The sequence below is a fragment of the Paramisgurnus dabryanus genome, chromosome 4 (assembly GCF_030506205.2).
Source record: "Paramisgurnus dabryanus chromosome 4, PD_genome_1.1, whole genome shotgun sequence".
NCBI lineage: Eukaryota > Metazoa > Chordata > Actinopteri > Cypriniformes > Cobitidae > Paramisgurnus > Paramisgurnus dabryanus.
The window spans coordinates 30,805,054-30,819,207 of NC_133340.1; positions in this window are offsets into that span (position 1 = coordinate 30,805,054).

Sequence of the window (14,154 nt, forward strand, 5' to 3'; positions counted from 1 at the left end):
CGTCAAATAAATGGCTTGGGCCGAGAGGAAGTAGCCTAATTTGTCTTTCGAGGTGTTATGTACACATCTATTGAGTGAACCGGTATTGTTTTTTCCACCTAGAATCTAAATTTAACAACACCAGTGAGCTACACAAGCAACCACAGATGAGGTTACCGTAGTAAAAAAAGCATGTGGTAAAGTGATGTTATTAAACGCTGCAAAAATACACTTGTTGACTCTCACAATTAAATATTTAAAAAGATTTAAACGTATATTTTTGGCACTACAGAATATATGTGGCAATCAGCTGAGCTACAAAAACATAAAAAAAAAAACTAAATAAAGATTACTGTAAAAAAATGCAGCGTGAAGTTAAAACAAATGGTTTTGCAAGTCAATTCAACCTACTATTTTAAGTTTTGACTTGATAGGTTGACATAACTTATAAAAACAAGTTGAATTGTTTAATTTAGTTTGTTAAGTTAAAGTAACATAAAAATATATTTTGATATGATATAATTTTTTATACTGTAGTATCAAGAATATTTTTACAGCCTAATACACAATCAACTAACATAAAACTTAATTTAAAGTATGTTGCATAAGACAGTGGTTCTCAAACTGGGGGCCCTGAGATGGTGCCGGGGGGGCCCAATTTAATGACAATTCATAAAATACATTAATTTATCATACATTTATTAAGGCTACTAATCAACATACATTTAATGTTTTTTATTTATTTAAATTTTATGTTTTTGAATGTTTTATGTCAAACATTTTCTTTGGGGCAGCCATGAATGGGGGGCCACATGCCGAAAAAGTTTCAAACCCATTGGCATAAGATATTAAAAAAGTTTGGTGCATACACACCTCAACAACAACACTCTCTGTTGCTGAAACTTTCAGTATCTAACCTCAAACAAATAATTCCAAATCAGCTCTTTCATTAACAGACCCTCATGGGACGCCCCATCAAGCAAAACCAAGAGACCCTAAAAAAGAGCGAGTGCATTTGTGCAGAGAAAGAGAGTGAGCGAGAGACAGAGAGAGAGGGGGGCAGCAATTGGAAAAGCCCCCAGAGCGTCTCTTTGTTGGTTTTAGCCGGGCCCCGTCGCTCATGCGCTGTTCTGAAGCCCAAATCTATTCAGAGTGCTCATCAAGGCAGAATACTCAACAGGAAGGAAGGAAGCGGCCCATTCTTTATACACCCATTGTCTGACCACCGGGCTTAAGCAATCAAACAGTGATGTGCAGAGAGACAGAGAGGGAGAGAGAGCAGGATGAGGTGCTCGATGGGGGCAGGGAACGAGAAAGAGAGAGGGAGAGAGAGAGAGGCGATGGTCTGCGTTTCATCCTTAAGTTTTTATCTGTTGCTTTGGCAGCAGAGTTCAACTCTGGCAATCCATGCATTGCAAAAGCTGTGAATGAATTAAACTGTTTTATACACAAACATACTTTACGCAAATAACTTAGTAAAAACAAAACATTATTATTATTATTTAGGTTGGTAGGTAACTGTATCCATCTCAAATTGCTCCGCCCTTGGAAGTAGCTGACCTGAACCGTCGACCAAAAGTGTACCTGCATCGCATAATGAATTATGCTTAGACACATGGACCGCAATGATGCGTAAAATCCTTCTTGCATTCTGTTCACATGCTTAAGTGAGCTCAGGAAGCAAGCTGTAAACATGTCAACTTTCACCAACTTGCGCGCCAACATTGTTTTTAAACTGCTGGTCTACCACGATGAGTAAAAAACGCATACGTGTTGGATAATGAATTACGACCTATGTGAATTTCTAGTAACACTTTACAATAAGGTTGCATTTGTTAACATAACTTAAATACTTTAGTAACACTGACTACATTTACATGTACACCAATAATGTGATTTTTCCAATAATCAGAATAAGGACTTGGTATGACTGGAGCTACAGTAACTCCTGTTTACATGCAGTTTTTATTTTCTGATTATTCACACAACACAGATATACCGTCTGCTGTTTTAATTACGTTAAATAACAAACACGTGCTTATTTTTACAAAAACACACGTTCAATTCACTTAGTGCGCTATAGATGTAATTAAAGTGTTTACACGATTAAAAACGCTGTATGCCACCTGTTTTAATACAATTATACTTGCTGCAATTATGAGCCTAATCGCATTATTTTATTCGGAGTATTGTGTTTACATGAGGTAAAGAATAAAAGCAATATTGCCATAATCCCATTATTATCGCATTATGAGGGTGCACGTAAAAATATACTTCTAAATTTTAACATTTGATAATGCATTTTTAAAATCAAAAATTAAATGCACAATGCATTAACAGAAACAATCAACAATAGTAATGTTATTAACATAAATTTAAATTAAAAATTTTTTATTTTTAATGTTAGCTAATGCATTTGTCAGTAAAAGTAAACTTAATGTAATGTGTTACTTTAATTCTAGCTATAAGCATTAGCGTTCATATAGGCGTATTTGACGCATGCTTCAGGCCTTATTGTTAAATGAATTCCAAAATTAGACACTGTGATAAAATCACAAGGTGTAAACAAGCACACAAGTGTGAGCGCTACAGTCTTATGTACATTAGTATTTCCTTTCCCCTTGTAAACTTATATTGTAAAATTGTGCTGCATTCTCTCTCTCTCTCTCTCTCTCTCTCTCTCTCTCTCTCTCTCTCTCTCTCTCTCTCTCTCTCTCTCCCTAAACTCAGGGTACATTCTAAAACTCGTCCTGACATTCCTGCCTGAATGAGCCTTCGGCTTTACTAAAGGCAGGGAAGATTAAGTTTCCGACAGAAAGAGGGATGAAATTCCATAATTGCACGGTCTATTCTCTTCCACCCTTCTCATACACCTTCCCACCCCTTTCTCTTCTCAACAACAAGCACCAAAACTTACATAAAAACCAAGTCACCACAAAAGACAGTAATGCAATCATTGGTTGTTTTTATTTCGATCACAATGGCAGTATATTACAGTATGAAGTATGCATTTACACCCTGTCATTTCAAATCATATCTGCGTGCAAAACAATCTGTGTGGTTATTTTTTCTTGCAAATAATTATTTTATTAAAAGTGAAATCATATAATGAATGATATCAGTGCTTATACATTAATTGTTTTAACCTAGCGTATGGTGAAATAAGCCAAGAGATGTGTATTGAAGAACTGAGGAGGTATTTTTGACTCAACTGCTTAAAACACCTTAGCAACTGCACAGCAACACCCTGGCAACCACAATGGTGGCGTGGACATACACTGTCTGTAAAACGTAAAAAGTTGGATCAAGTTAAAAAACTACTTTTTTCCAAATTTTTCATTTAAAGTGTTTTTTACTTAAACCTATAAGTTGAAACAACTTAATTTCTTTTCGGTGAAGTATTTTTTAAGTTGATCCAACTTTTACGTTTTCTGTTTGATTCTTTGCATATTTACAATATACATATTTTCTTCAAGACCGTACTAGGGTCTTAAGAAGTTTAATTTAAAACAAATCGGCATGCAGGTATATTTGCATGCTCATATACAGGCACAGGATATGGACAAGGCTCTGAGTAAGCAGCAAGAAAGCACCTCGCTTTTTGCGTTTCTGAGAAACTTCAGCTTGTCTGCCATTTCCTGTGGAAACTAACCTCACGATCTGTCCACAGACGAACAAAGACAATGAATAGACCACACATCACACCCATCCACAACTTTAAACATCACCAGTAAGATGAGATCAACGTATCAACTGCATTGCTTCGCAACAAGCGAGTATTTTGGGAGCGAACATAAAGGGGAAATAAGCAATTATAATGCACTTACATTATGCACTTCATTTTGCTTTAATCTGGCTTTCTGGCCGCAGTACATTCAGAATTACACATGCACTTACTTGCATTCATATTTCTGCACACAAAAAAGGCGAGCACACACAAAGACGTCAAAATGAGCATGCAGGGACACATGGGTGCGCGGCAGAACCGTCGTGAATCCCGGGCATATCAATTATCTCCCTTTGAAAGAGAAGAGAGCGGAACCGACACAGGAAAAAGGTGAACGCTGGGCCAGCGAAACAAGAAAGGAAAGAAGCGCCTTTAACTTATGTAATAGGCGTCACTGCGCATTAGGGCTGGGGAGAACTTCCTAAATAAATAATCCAGCCTGGAGGGAAAGGAAGGAGGGGTGGGGACAGACGACTAGAAGGGCAGCGGTTTTGCCTTCGGGGTTAATTGAGTTAAAGGACACGAAGGAGCCCTGAAAAAGGCCCGCGTGGTCATTAGGGCTGGTGGGGGTACGGGACTCATTAGAGAGGAACCGAGGCGGGGAGTCCATGGGCTTTTGAAGAGCCGGACGGAGAGCCTCGAGGAATTCCTGTCTCTAAACTGTAGTTTGGTTTTGTCGCCCTTTCTAGACAACAGTCAACATTCTGCCGGATCCGCACCAAAGTCAGCAGCTCCGGTGCAGATCTGGCCTGGAGTCGTCTGCTGTTCGATTTGGTGTGAGAGATCTACATTAACGCAGTCATTTGGTTTAATAACTGGTGGCTAGTTTTACCTTCTTATAAATTAATATAAAAATGTAGTTTTGCATGTTAAACACAACAAGGACACGGCCATATAAATGATATGAAAACCCATTGCCAAGACTTCTCATGTAAACAGCGTACCGGGCACGTAGCCCACACGTCTGCTGGATGTATGAGGTTGTCAGCTGAAGTGTAATCACAGCACAAGACCAACACAACAGGAAAGGCAAAAGTTATGCATGCCTCCGCTTAGAAAAGTCAAATGTTTGTCTGGATCACAAACACGACAAACGTAAGTGAGCCGTGTAGATCTGCAACATGTCATGTCAGATCACAACAAATTGTGTGTCGTGTTAATGATTTATTTCTCCAAATGTGCCCAGAGGAAACTAGCGCCCAGCGCTCGTTGTGTTTGTTGATGTGAAATCAACTTAGTTTGAGGTGTTTCTACATTGTATTTATGTAGTTACATAAAAATAAACTTGAAAATTTGATTTTGAAGATATAGCATGGAAAAATTTAGCTAATCTCTTTTTTATTTGATGAGTTCAGACGGAAATCTGTGACTTTGATATCGTGGTAAATCTGACCACATTAGTCATTACAATCTTGGAAAAAAATCAGTCAAGTGATATCACGGTGGGCATCTCATCATATGGAATCTTTCTTATTTTTGTGATTATTTGACACCGATTTTTGTACATACATTAAAACTAAGACAGAAATGAAATAAAATGTAAATCAAATGGAGATGTTTCTTTGAAGCTCCTCAGATTTCTCTTACAAAAACAAACATTCTTTCCTGGACTTTTATGTTGAAATTACTAGTGATGTAGTCTCGAGACCGATTTTTGCTTTCTCAGACTCGTCTCGGGCTTGTTCCTTCAAAGACTCGGTCTCAGACCACAGTGGGAGGAGAAGGACTCGTAATTTCAGACCGAGTCCTCGAGACCAACGCATTTTTTTAACAATAATAATAATAAAATGCAATGTTGATGGGCATTATTTGTACATGACATCCCATGGTGCAATGCAAAGACACTACCATCAGAGCCGCTTATTTATCTCTAGAAAAATAGACAGATGATGCATGTTGTAGGGATTTTTGAAAGATAGTAAAAGCATATTAGTCCATATTAAGACTTTAAGACTGCTTCTCTACACAATTCCCAATCTAGCTTATTCTGTAGGCCTAACTGTTGATTATTAACTGGGGTGATATTAAACTATGAATATGAAAACATGTTTTTATGGTCTTGGTCTTGACTCGGTCTCGACTCCTAAAGGACTCAGTCTTGACTTAGACTTGCTTCCTCAAAGACTCGGTCTTGACTCAGACTCGACTGTATTTGAAAACCAACGGACTCGGTCTCGACTCGGTTTCTACTCTTCAAAGTCTTGACTCGGACTCGGCATAGGCGGTCTCGTCCCCATCGCTAGAAATTACAATGGACCCATTCCCTAAGACATACTTCTATATTATTTATAAAGAAACTGTGATGTTATAAATACTGCAAATTGTTTACAAACTTGAATAACTGGCTACACACAAGCTGGGTTTCCATCACACTGATTTTATGCAAATTTTTTGCAAGTATCACACAGAAACGAATAATTATAATACTAATAATTAATAATAATAATTTAAAAAGAAACGAGTAATTGAAATGCCAAAATTCTGATAAAAATCAATTAATTCGCAAAAGCGTTTTTATGCTCGCTTGAGGTGGTTATTTGACATAAATGCAAATAATGGAGGTGGAAATGCATTCTGACGTAGCGTTAGACCCAAAATTAAATCCATGTGACGATTGTCTAGCTGTATCAGCTGTCGTTGTCTTTACCATACATGGGGCTCGACGTCATCGCAATGCCCTTGCCTGCATCAAAAATTTTGCATTTCTTTGTCTGTGCACAGCATTTAGTTTGGCAATTGCTAGTAAATTTATAACTTGCCAAATTGTAACTAAATCCATTCCTGTCTCCATTTTTGAAGCGTGCCTTGTTTAATTTACTGTTGGTTACTAGGTTACCAATACCACCATCATTCGCTCGAACAACTTGATGGAAACGCACCTAATTCACACTTGTTTGTTTGTTTTTCCTTTTTTGCGAATTTGAAAAACATTCGCTACATGTTTGGATGGAAATCCAGCTATAGACTTTTCACAATCTTTTGCTTTGTACTTTGTTTCTTGAAATTTCCCATGGACCCCTTGGAACCTTCTGGGGTTCCTCGGACCCCGGTTTGAAAACCCCTGACCTGGAAATTCTGAAAAAATCTCAGTGTCTCAAACTCTAGTTAGATTTGTCAAAGTTTTCAAATGCAGTCATATTAAATTCTTTAACTAGTTGTTATTTCTAAGGAATCTTATAAGAAACATTTACGACAAAGTTGAACCTCCAATAAATCTCCTGAGCTCTGTTAAAAACAAAATGTGTTTTCTTAAGCGTGAATGAGTATTGAAGTCTATGGAATGGCATAAAGAGGAAGCTATCATTTACAGTCGGGCGGCCAAAGTACCAAAGTCACAGAGCCCCTCCGACTGACACGTTGTATAATTAACGGCCGACTGTAAATACCCCACGTCCCCCTCCGTCCCACAGCTAACCTATTCACTTCCCCTCAAACAGGCAGCCGGTGACAGACAATGGCATTCTCAAGAGCAAGACGAACAACAGCATTTAACACGAACCGTTCAACAGGAAAAGAGCTCTTTAGCTTTGGAAAATCATTAACCAGACCGCCACCAGCCAGGCGACACCAGGGCTGTGATCTGCTTTGGAGCTTTAGGGCTCTACGGTAGCGACAGAGATTATGTGTACGCTTCCTAAACCAACGCTATCCGTGTCTGGCAGAATCCCTCTCTCGCACTGCCTCGACAAACAGGATCAACACCAAAAGCCCTTGACTCACATTGCTCAGATGTCTCCATGTCTCCACGCTACATCTGTTTCCAAACACCAGCAGTTTCTTAACCGAAGACGTGCCGTTTTTATGCATTCATTTGGGCCAGACGTTATTTGACTCACTGATGAACAAAGTTGTCACATCTAAGCTTTTATTGTCACTTCAAAGTGTTGAAGTGCTCTTGTATGCGAGCTCAACCAACTTTCATGTTCGGCCTTATCTTCACGAGGAAGCAAAGGCTCTGATGTATAAACAAGGTGGTTAAGTTTATAGCTTTAGTACCGAGAGCAGGGCGCCAACTGCTTCATAAACGGCCGCTGTGTCGCAGACGAAGACATCTCTGAATAATTTGTTCTTTATGTGAGACATGCTGACTTTCGCTTGTTCGGAGTAGTAATGCCTGTACAAAATAATACTAATTAAGAAAAAATATATGTTAATAGGCAGTTAAGAATGTAATAAATGTCTTACTATTAATAATATTAGTAGATTAAGTGAATCAGAATGCATTATGCTAGGGATATTGTATAGGCAGCCGGTTGTTATCACAGAAATAATTCCCGACAGTGTGATCAGGACCTGATGCAAAGCAGAGCTGCCTGTACATTATCCTGCTTAATACAGCTATTTACTTCATAAGTAAGGTAAGAAACATTAAATATTTATTTGAAATATTTTATTAACAATGCAGACTTTCTGCAAGGAAAACCTGTTTATTTTTTATTCAATCATTTGATATTAAATATATCATTAAATATAATGTTGTATATGTTATTAAAAGACATGTTTATATTAAAGTTTTGTGTACCTGTCAAAATGATTTGCAGTTTGCGGTTGTTATCTGGGAATAACAAATGTCGCGACTGGCCAATTAGAATCAAGCATTCCAACGAGTGCTAAATATAAAAGACTGAATGCCACATTGTTTTTACATTCGAGAAAATGATAAAAAAAAGTATCAAATATTTTACTAATAAAACCTGCAGGTGATTGGTTCTCAAAGATGGCAGCGCAGCCAATTGATCTTTCATGAATCGTGACCTATTTAAATCCATTCTGTCCTGGTTCATATCAATGCAGCAGACCATGGGATTATTCCTAGCCCACCTCTCCCCCCAGCACCACCTGCCTAGATCTTCTACAGGGGTTCTCCCTATTTCCTTGCAGCAGCATGTATTCCTATCCTCTGTAATTATATGCATGATTCAGCAAAAGTCTCATGCAAGCATCAGCAGCACAGCAGATCTAGACAAAGCTTATGTACATTCCATGCTACATTAAAATGCTAAAACTACGAGAGTTGTTGTATATATCTTAGATGGGATATGTAAGGTCAAATCGAGCACAATGCATGGGTAACCCGCCAGTCGAGTTGGGGCGGGTAAAGAAATTGTCACTTTATTTGCGGGTCAGGTCTTTAAAAAACTAAATAAAAAACTCATGTATCTTGCGTGCAATTCTCTATAGTTTATATGAAATATTTGGGAATATATAATTTCATATTTTATTAGGTTGTTTGATAAGGTTACAATATGTAGGCCTACCTAGCAACATAACTTGCGTAATGTGACCTCACGTCATGAAAGCGCCAAGCAGCTACCGCAAGCCACAACAACAAAACAAACGGAGAAATAAAAGTGAAGATTAAAGACGAAGTGCGGGGAAATTAAGGTCGGGAATTTACATCATTAAGAAGAAAAATTAAGTCAAGCTGCTATTAATATGACCATGCTGGTTTCTATGGTGTATAAGTGTATGCTATTGCCACTTAACATGGCCATTTAATCTAATGGCTGTTTCAAGCACTTTTAGGCTGAAAGAAAGCCTGTTTCACTTACATTGCAATGCCTATATGTCTATTTAATGGTCCTGGAGCGGGTTATAAAAATAGATCCAGTGGTGCGGGCTGGGGTGGGCCAAATAAATTCATAAAAGCGGTACCCGCGGGTTGGAGAAAACCACGACCTGTGAATGCATTATGGGTTGTTATTCAACACATTTTGCCATGTAACAAGTGTTATATACAGTATTGACTGCAGAAATGGTAAGAGTATGCTACTCAAGATACAACAGTTCATTGTTATATGCACAGGAAACACAATGAAATTCTTACTCTGTGAATCCTTAAATATGAACATGAGGACACACAAAGTACACAAACACTAAATTACTCAATTGCAAATGTGCGAGTGTGTGCATATATACAGTACTGTGCAAATAATGGTGCAATCAAGTTGTTTCAGAAGTTTTAATGTCCATCTATGTATTTTTTCAATCTTTTAAATTTTACACATCAGTTTACATTTTTATACAGTTTTTAATACTATATACACATTTTCTGTATTTTCTGGATGTATTCTATTAAAGAGACTGAGAAATAGTTATATGATCACTATAACATTACAAAAACAACAAATCTTAGGCATGGTGGCCTAAGACTTTTGCACAATACTGTAAGTGAGAAAATATGTGCAGTGTAGACACGTATACAAAGCAGGCACGTGCACACATAGACATCAAAGGGGGCTTGAGCACCTGCCCTTTTTATTCCTGGAGAGAAAGTGCCCTTTTTTTCTGGGGTGCCTTTAAAAAAAAATTATAATAATATGATCTTTATTCATATAACAACTGATGTCTGTCTGTTTCTTGTGTTTTTTACTTGTTGCTTATTTAATTTAACATGAATTTATTCAGGAATCATTTAAATGAGATTTAAACTCTTATATAAAGAAAAATAGCGCTATTTGTGGCACACAAACGGTTAACAGATGAGTCCCGCCTCCAAAATTCACATCGCTAATATGATTGGCTTTACCTTTCCTTAGTCCCGCCTCTCTAACTTACTTCGCTTTATGATTGGTCTGTCTACACTCGTGCTGCATCATTCGCGCTTCAAGCCCAAAGCTCAGCCTGAACGAGATGCGATCATGTGCATGATTATGCTGGCAGGCTACCGGTAAGTGTGAGGAAGAAAGCATTCTTATATTAACAGTTTTATGCACAAAATATGGGACACGTTGTTACACATAACAAATCAGGGACATTGTTTTCCATGGCAATCCCATATTAACCTGAAGAGTTGCAAACGTGTAAGTGTAGTTTATGTAGTTTAAACAGACTGCTCATAAAATAAGAAAGCACAAACAATAAAATAATTGCTAACTGCAGTAGTAAGCTTTTTTTTGCGTTTTTTGTAATGGCTGTTAAATAAGTATAATGTGTTATATAGTGGAGTGCTGGAGTAGATTGGGAAGAAATCTGATGGTTCAGTATTTTACTTGCCCAGTCTGAATTTTCACTGACATCACAAAAAAGTACAATATAAAATACAAATAAAATAGGCCTAATCTATATTTGTTGTTTCTGACATGTGTAACCCTAATACATATGAAACCTAAGATTAAAGGTGCCATAGGATGTGTTGTCATATGTTAAATTGTTCTTTGACAATTACATAGAAGGTATGTTGCTTTATTAAGTGCAAAAATTATCCAGAAACGTTTTTACATGTCTATTTACAACCCTAGAATTTGTCATTTGAATGAAATGGTCTATTTTTGCCCTATTTGAAAGGGTCATGAATAATAATGTTGAGCTCTGCTCTGAGACTCATGCCAGAAGCTCACATTAGTAAACAGATCTTATATTTTGAGCCCTTATCAGACAAAAATACATTTTGAGTAACAACTAATCAGCTAAACGCTAGCATATGATATAGCATTTATTGGCATGTAGCGCTAACTCAGTAGTCACAACTTTGTTTTTAGCATTTTAACAAATTTGTAATTAATGTGTAATTTAAAGATTTCAAAACATGCACATTGTGTAATGGCTTCCTTTGGTGCTCTATAAACCTAGACTACTAAGGAGACCATGGTGTCTGTGTGAACTGATTATTTTGTAGACATCTTTTGAAAATTAAACAATTGCGTGAGTTTGAGGAAGATAAAATTAATTAACTTTTTAAATATTTTTTTTTAAAAAGGAAGTCAGAATTGCGTTAATATATATATATATATATACCCCTTGTTTAAAAAAAAGAAAAAATATATATAATTATGAGAAGTGCCCTTTATTTCACTTGAGCCCCTGCCCCTCAAAATGTCTGTGCACGTCCCTGATACAAAGTATGTAGTGTAAACATGTATGTGTACAGTATATACAGTATGAATGTAAACATGATCTGAATCTGCTGACAGTTTATACATACATATGCATACATATAAGATATCATGCATTTAAAGATATATACATATACATACATATAAAGTGTTAGGGATGTATAAAGTGCAAAACTTGGATATATGCAAGTTTGCATAGCAAAGTCCAGTTAAACATACAGTATAACTATAAATTATATATAATTTAAGCATATAAAGTGTGGCAAATAATAATACTAAAAAAAGAAATACTAAAAGCAAGCTAGATAAACAGTTTGCATTTATGCAAATGTATTAATAATTAAATCCGTTAGCGTTAGGGGAAGTGTTAACAGATATGCAAACCTCATCAAACTACTGCTTCTGTGCATGAGTCTCTGTTAAAAAGATCCATTGATACTCGATGTGCATGACAGACACAAAGTCACATAAATACATAAAAAACATGAATGGATTGCTGAATAACTTGCATGGATTTGGAGCACATTAGTATAGTAGTATAAAACAAAACAAGAGTGTTATGCTATTTATTCATTTTGGCGGCAAGTTAGGGTTGTGTGATAATGAAAATATCCATTGTCACATGGGCAATAAAACTGGGTAAGACCACATTTCCTTAACAAACATTGAGATGGTTGGACAAATGAGCCACACAGACATTCAGCAAGTACAACACCGGCTTTCTTCCAAAACTTTCCACATACCAAGGAAACTTCCCATAAAGTATTGCAGCGACGCTCGTTTCTAAAACAGATTTCCCATGATCTGCAGCTAAATTCAATTAAAGCTCCATAAATCTGGGAAAGCGGGATTAAACCGGGGTGCGTGATTAATGGAGCCGTTTTATTAGCGGTTTCTCCATACAGCTGTGGATCCCACTGTCAGCCAAAGTTTAATAGTGCAAGCGTCACCGAAAACGTTGCAGGATTTGAACCAGGCCAGAGCGTTCGACTTAGTCGCTCAACTCGCCCTGCTGCACATCTGTGCCACGGAAATGAATGATAGGTGTAAGGCGTGTGGGCTGTTGAGGAGAAGTGCAAATTACCTTTCAAAGCATTTGATTTACAGCTTCTATCTTCCGTGTAGAAAAAATTCACATTGAAGAAACGCCCCAGGCATGTTTTGCATAAACCAGGATACCTTTTAACTCAGAATAGTAAGCAACCAGCTAGAACAACTTTGAAACTGTATACGTTTTTGAAAATATAGCTGAAAGAAGAAGAAGAAGAAGAAGAAGAAAGGTAAACCTTGATCTCTGGATTTGTTTTTCACTAGCATGTTTTCTCTAATATGTATTTGAAGAGCGTGGCCACCAATGAATAGATAGGCTGTTCAACCTCCGCTTGCCTCATTCTCCTACAAATCTAACTTGACAAAAAAACAGCTGCTCTTGTCTATAAGGAGGGCGTAATGCGAACAAAAACAGATGCGGCGGTCCGGGATCAGACTGTGTCACTCCATTCATCTCTGGTGCAAGAGAGAACCTGTTTGAGGACAGGAAACATGTCCTCATTGAATAGGTGAAGAGATACAGGGTGGAGGCATACAAGTTAAAAACAGGCCCTCAATCCATTTCCTATCATAACATTCCCTGATCAATGAAGCTTTGAAAATGAAAGCAGTTCGTCATAAATAAAAAAAAAAAACTTCTGTTGGTTGTTTCTATGCTGCTAAGTTTATATTGTGTTACTTGAAGAAACATAAAAATCATAGAAGAAAATCATACATGAATTTTATAGGATATTGCAGTTGTTGCAAAATGCATTAATGACACTATTAAATAAGTAATTTGTTAAAATTTAAATAAATAAAACATGCCGTTTCAGATGTAAATATGATACCAATATGTCATTATTCCGATTGTTCAGATTGTTAGAAATGTAAGTGCCATGGAAAAGACTGAAAGCTTTATAATATTTTGTTTGATGTCTGTGTATGCACAAATTTCTGTTAGCTGTGCACACTCTGCCCCTTTAAAAAAAATTGGTGCATGACACCCCTGATTGCAAGGCATTATGGGTCTTCTTCTTGACATAAAGGATGCTATGCTGGCTTTAAAATCGCACAGATGATAGACAGATAGATAGGCAGATAGACAGACAGACAGATACCGAGCTAACAAAGAAAAGTTCCAAAAACGTTCCTTAAACGTTTCAAACGTTCCTAAAAATGTTATGACCATTAAAAGTGCCAAGGTTTTTTATTTTAAGAATGTTTTATGTGTTTTATACACACAACATTAATGCAACCAGGAAAACACTAGCAACAAAATGTAGAGTGTCAAAAGTGCAACTAAAACAAACACTGATCACCATAATGTGCTTTCTGCTGTAATATTTTATTAGTAATATGTTTTATAACTGCTTTAAAATAATAAAATATTTTTTCTTTATAATTCACATAAAAGTAAAAACAGTTGTTTTAAACATTGTGTGAACATTAAAACATGACAATGTCATAAGGTTTGAAAATTATAGAATATAACATTTCTCTAAAGTTCACAAAAAAAAAACATTCTTAAAACATAAACAAATTGGACACTTTTAATGTTGCCATAAAGTTTTTGGGAACATT